Genomic DNA, 6,670 nt, shown 5'->3' with positions numbered 1-6,670 from the left:
ACCTCCCCTCAGTGGTGCCTAACCTTAACCCCCCTTACCCTTGCCTAACCCTTTCCGGGGGGTACCTAACCTTAAGTCACCCCGGGAGTGCTTAAACTTAAACTCCGCGCGGCTAAGTACTAAGGACGGCCAGACTTACCTCGATCGGTCGGGCATCCTTTGGCATTCCGGTATCGGGATTAAGATAGGCGTCGGTATTTCGACACATATCTTAAGTCCCTTGTTGGGATTCTGCTGTCGTGATATAGACCGGTGGCATTTAGTCCACCGGTCTATAAACTACATCCCCTCCACTCTGGTTCATGTTAGCTCCCCCCAGAGATCACTATCTAAAAAAGATTTAAAAATGTTTCTGTTTACGGTTTATTTAAGAGTATTCTACTCTCTATGTACATTTGTACAAATAAATGAACTTTTATACTAAATAAGCAGCAATCCTTTGATTGAAGACAAACAAAACTGTTACAAGACTGACCATACGAAGTCTAACGTGAGTATCCGTACATATTATCAAAAGAAAACTTGCCACCTCCACCACGAAAAAATTCTTTAAAAGAAAACATCCTAGGCATGAGCCTGTTGCTAACTAGTAACTTACTTACTTTTTCTAGGAGTCTTTTTGTTTGAAAAATGACAGTTAGGAGCTGATTGGTTGGTACTTTATCACATCTCTCCTTATTCTGTCTATTTCATACACTTGAGCTATACCTGGTATCCTCTGCTCCAACATTGGTCTGTTTGTGACCACGCCATACTCACTGATTCTTTCACTCTGTCTGACAGTGAATTTATTTGGAGCATAGGACTACTGACTATCCCACAATTATACATTTATTCCAGTATCCCCACAGCTAAAGCTACCTCAAAATCCTCATTAGCGGCTGATAATAAAGGATATCTGTCACTAATCTGTTGGGAAGTACTAAAGAATATACTTTCTTGATCTGGGACAAATTCTATTGCCTCATTAAAAAAAAAAAGTGTACCAACATCAGATGCAAGAATAGATTGCCATCTAACAGATATTTGTATTTATAATTTTCTAACAGTAACTGATATATATATATACCTTCTAAAATATTATAGGTTTAGGAACCTAGACATAGTAGAGACTACCAGCTGGGACAATTTACCAATATAAATAGCCAAGTACAATTGTTTAGGGGATAAATAGGGGTATTTTTATGTATAGGTGGTAAAGTCATATTTAAGTATTAGTTCAGTCTAATTAAGATATGCTGTTGCAATTATTATTTTTGATTTGCTAACTCTTATGACCTTTTTATTGTTGTAAGCTACTTCTTAAGCTGCATACACACGTAAAGATTTTCTGTTCAACCATCCAACTAGTTGATTGGTTGGAATGAAAATCTGGTAAGGAATGAAAGCAAATGACAATCAGCAATTTGCTCCCAAACGCCAGAAAATGGACAAAAACTGTTGTTTGAACAAATTGTTTAGATCAAACATTTAACAAACTTGTCTGAATGACCATTTTCATCTCTTTTCTTGCATTTAGGAGCAAATTGCTGATCATCAGTTACTCCCATACGTTACATGAATAGGGAAAGGGAAAAATGGAAAGGACTTTTGCACTAGTGGTATATATAAGCTAGTAACACAAATACCCCAATTTAATTATTTTCAAATGATATTATTTGTAAAGATAATGGGGGTGCTGCCAAGGACATTGATATATCAAAACGCAAGAAGAGAAAAGAGTGTCCTCTTTGTTGGCGCACTAAAGATGATTATAAAATATAACTTTTAATTCATTTTACTAAAATGTAAATAAACTTCCAACGTGAAATATGAGAATATATTAAAAGTAATAAAATAATATTAAATTTCTTTGTGTGTCAATATTGTCCCGAAAATAATAAAGATATCAATATCCTGGAATCCTCGTTCTAGTCATTTATCCAATACGTATTCAAAGTAGGGGTGTGCACCAGCCACTTTTCGTGTTTTGTGTTTTGGATCTGGATCTTTCTTCGTATTTTGGATCTGGATTGGTTTTGCCAAAACCACCCTTCGGTGTTTTGGGTTCTGGGTTTTGTGTTTTGGATCTGTATTTTTTTTTTAAAAAAGCATAAAAACAGCTAAAATTACAGAATGTGTTGATTTTTCTGCTCCTATGCTATTATTAACCTCATTTTCACAAAGAGAAAAAAAAAATAATTTTTTTATTGTTTGTGGAGCGCACTTTGAGGGTTACACCACCCTTTAACAGACAGACGCACGCTTGTCGCTGCTGCTTTGAGGATGCAGGTGGAATCTAGATGGGATTTGGAACCGGGGACACACTACCTCCATCAATTGTCTAAATCCCACTGCACTAATGGCGGATACCGGACGCACGTCTAACACCAACATAGCAGTCAAGGCCTCAGTTATACGTTTTGCTTCAGGATGACTGCTGTCGTACTTCATCCTCCTCGCTAAGGACTGTTGGAGGGTCAATTGTTTAGTAAAAGTAGTGGTGTTCCTACTTCCTCTCTGGGATGATGAACAACTCCCAGCAGCAGCAACAGCACTAGGAGGAAGTGGTTCTTGATCTTTCCCTATTTTATTTCTATCGGAGAAAGTTTGGTCCTCCATTTATGTTATTTTGATATATACGTGCGGCTAAGGCGCACACAAACACAGAAAATATTTTATTTTTGCTGGAGAGTAGTGCACTTTGTGGGTTACACCACCCTTTAAGAAATGAGCCAGCCGGCTCTTTACTTATGGGACACAGGCGCACGCTTGGCGCTGCTCCTTTGTTGATGCACGTGCGGCTACAGTGCACACAATTCACAAACACAGAAAATATTTTATTTTGTTTGGCGTGCCCTTTGGGGGTTACAGCACCCTTTAACGGACAAGCCAGCCGGCCTTTTACCCATGTGGCACATAGGCACACGCTTGGCGCTTCTCCTTCGTTGATGCACGTGCAGCCACAGTGTACACAATTCACAAACACAGAAATTTTTTTTTATTTTGTTTGGAGTGCCCTTTGGGGGTTACAGCACCCTTTAGCGGTCAATCCAGCCGGCCCTTTATTTATGGGACACAGGCGCACGCTTGGCACTACTTTGTTGATGCATGTGCGGCTACTGCACACACAATTCACAAACACAAAAAAATATATATTTTTATTTTGTTTGGAGTGCCCTTTGGGGGTTACAGCACCCTTTAACGGACAAGCCAGCTGGCCTTTTACTTATGGAACACAGGCGCATGCTTGGCGCTGCTCCTTTGTTGATGCACGTGCAGCCACAGTGCACACAATTCACAAACACAGAAAAAATATTATTTTTTTTTTAGCACTTGGGGGGAGCACCCGACGGACAGAGCACCCCCTGGACAACACTACAGCACCCCTTTAGGACTGGGACACTGCACAGGACTTTGGAGTGGACACAGCCCCTATGGACAACTGACTGCACAACACAGTCCAGCCAGCCCCTATGGACTTTGAAGTAGTGGACACAGCCCCTATGAACAACAGCAGCACAGTGCAGCACAGCACAGCACAACACTGCACTACACTACACAGCCCTAACTCCCACCCTCCCTCTTCACTGTGAGAAAATGGCGCCGACACGGGTACCTTATATAGGATCCAAAACCCGCGAGACCCGGAAGGCGGGATGACGACGTTTTGCCTCGATTTCAGATCAGAGTCAGGCGGGAAAAGTCGAGCCTGACTCGGATCGGCCTCGGCTCGGGGGGGCTCGGATTTCAGAAATCCGAACCCGCTCACCCCTAATTCAAAGTTAGATGAATCAAGCAAATAATTATATCTGTGTGAGTAGATATGTCAAGAACAGTTACTTGTAATGTTTATATTATACAAAGTGTCCACTGTGATAAACACTGTTATAATTCCAGTGACCATAAGTAAGATTATATAACCATATCTTTGGCCAATAGATGTCACTGTTGTACAACCAATCATGCTGGAATAACACTGGTTATATCAAAAGATACAGCACTGTATCAAATAAGCTATATGGAAGTTCTGTATATAGAATGCCGTTTATAAGCATACAAAATACCAGACACGTGATGTTTTGTTCCAAACTGTGTAGTGATGAATATAGATAGCCCAATATTGCTAATATACTCACTATATATGTGTGTTAAGCATTTAGGGTTATGGATTGTCAAAATATTAATAATAGTGCTGATATAAATTGCTTATGCATAAAATGCAACTGTGATATAACAAATTTTGAGTAATCGACTTAATTGTTGCTGATGTGCATAAAGCATAAAATACACATTGCGCTATGTCAATCCAAACACAGTACCCAGATTGAATTCTAAGTATCGTAATAATCTGGTAACAAAATATACAATTGCATCACTCTATTGATACTAACACATGAGGTGTCCTAAATTGATGAAAACTAGCTGGTTCCTGGTTTGCTAGTCAGTGCTAATAATCATATGCCTGATATTTATAGCAATGGCTATATATATCCACATATTTGGTGTGATTCCATGCCAAATCATACGTAACTGACAGGCACACTATATTGCAAATAAGCCCAAGTGGTATTACAATTAAAAGCTTGATATGCACATTACATAGAGACAAATCATGTGCTACCAACGGACACGCTAAGTGGCATCTTGAGTGTAAATGTATCTTTGTTTAGCAATATGAAAATAAATGACTACTCGTTCTTTCTTATTTTCTTATCTGTTACTTCTTTGTACACGTGCTGTGGAATCAAATAGTTAAATTGCTATCAGGTGCCTGACATACCCATAACTAAAGGTCAAATCATATACTGCTGACAGACACACTGCATAGCTTATTGGGTATATGTATATCTTTGTTGAGTGCTGTAAGTTCCGAAATTGAGCGCTACTATAGACAACACATTTATTATAAATAGCTACTCGTTCTAACATATTATGTTAAACTTTTGCTTGTTTATATACACGTGCTGTAAGGTTAGTAGTTAGATTACTACACACATGCACCTCGCATGGTAGTGTATAGATCAAGTCCTATAATGTTGAGATGACATTAATACACAAACGAGGAAGGGTGTATCCATTACATAAACAATTAATTTGGGAGACACATACAAAGTATTTTCCGAGTAGCAGAGCTACTCATATGCCGACGTACGTTTCACATATAAGTTTTTCAAGGCATTTATATATACAGGTTGAGTCTCCCATATCCAAATATTCCGATATACGGAATATTCCGAAATACGGAATTATTTTGGCATGACTGAGATAATGAAAACTTTGATTTTTGATGGTTCAATGTACACGAACTTTGTCTAAAGCACAAATTCTTAAAAATATTGTATAAAATTACCTTCAGGCTGTGTGTATAAGGTGTAAATGAAACATAAATTAATTTCATTTCTGTACACAAACTTTGCTTGAGCCTCTAAAGTATTGAAAATATTGTATAAAAGTACCTGCAGGCTGTGTGGATAAGGTGTATATAACACATAAATGCATTCTGTGTGTATATTTGGGTCCCATTCCCAAGATATTTCATTATGATATGCAAATATTCCAAAATACGGAATATTCCGTTATCCGAAATACCCCTGGACCCAAGCATTTTGGATATGGGAGACTCAACCTGTATGTATGTATATATGTGTATATATATATATATATATATATACCCTCTAAAATATTATAGGTTTAGGAACCTAGACATAGTAGAGACTACCAGCTGGGTCAATTTACCAATATAAATAGCCAAGTACAATTGTTTAGGGGATAAATAGGGGTATTTTTATGTATAGGTGGTACAGTTATATTTAAGTATTAGTTCAGTCTAATTAAGATATGCTTTATATACTGTAGGACAATTTTTTTATATTAAAAACTAAACTAAAATTGAAGGTATCAAAATGATTGTGATGCTGTTGCAATTATTATTTTTGATTTGCTAACTCTGATTTATGACCTTTTTATTGTTGTAAGCTACTTCTTAAGCTGCATACACACGTAAAGATTTTCTGTCCAACCATCCAACTAGTTGATTGGTTGGAATAAAAATCTGGTAAGGAATGAAAGCAAATGACAATCAGCAATTTGCTCCCAAACGCCAGAAAATGGACAAAAACTGTTTAGATCAAACATTTAACAAACTTGTCTGAATGACCATTTTCATCTCTTTTCTTGCATTTAGGAGCAAATTGCTGATCATCAGTTACTCCCATACGTTACCAGATTTCAATCAACTAGTTGGATGGTTGGACAGAAAATCTTTATGTGTGTATGCAGCTTAAAGAATAATTTAATTTACTTCTTAAGAAGAAAACAAAGAGCATAATATCGAGTCGACTGACCCATCTCTAAAAGGAAATTTTCCAGTCCATTCACCAGAAAATATAAAATAAAGCAGCATTTCTCAACTCCAGTCCCCAGGAAACCCTAACAGTACATGTTTTCTAGGTTTCTTCACAGAATAACAAATTAAATCATTAGTACCACTTGTGGATCTTTTAAAATGTGCCCTACAGTAATGACTACACCTGCGCTGCAACAAGGAGACATAATAACCATGCACCGTTAGGGTTCCCCAATGTCACGGCCAGGGTTTCTCGGCATGGTAATCACCGGGTATTACCTGTGAGGTCGTTATGGCGGGGGGTCTCTGGCAGCGGTGCTGGTGTTTGACGAGGGGCATTGG

This window comes from Taudactylus pleione, unplaced genomic scaffold (assembly GCF_031769625.1).
Source record: "Taudactylus pleione unplaced genomic scaffold, aTauple2 ptg000116l, whole genome shotgun sequence".
NCBI lineage: Eukaryota > Metazoa > Chordata > Amphibia > Anura > Myobatrachidae > Taudactylus > Taudactylus pleione.
This window is presented reverse-complemented; position numbering follows the sequence as displayed.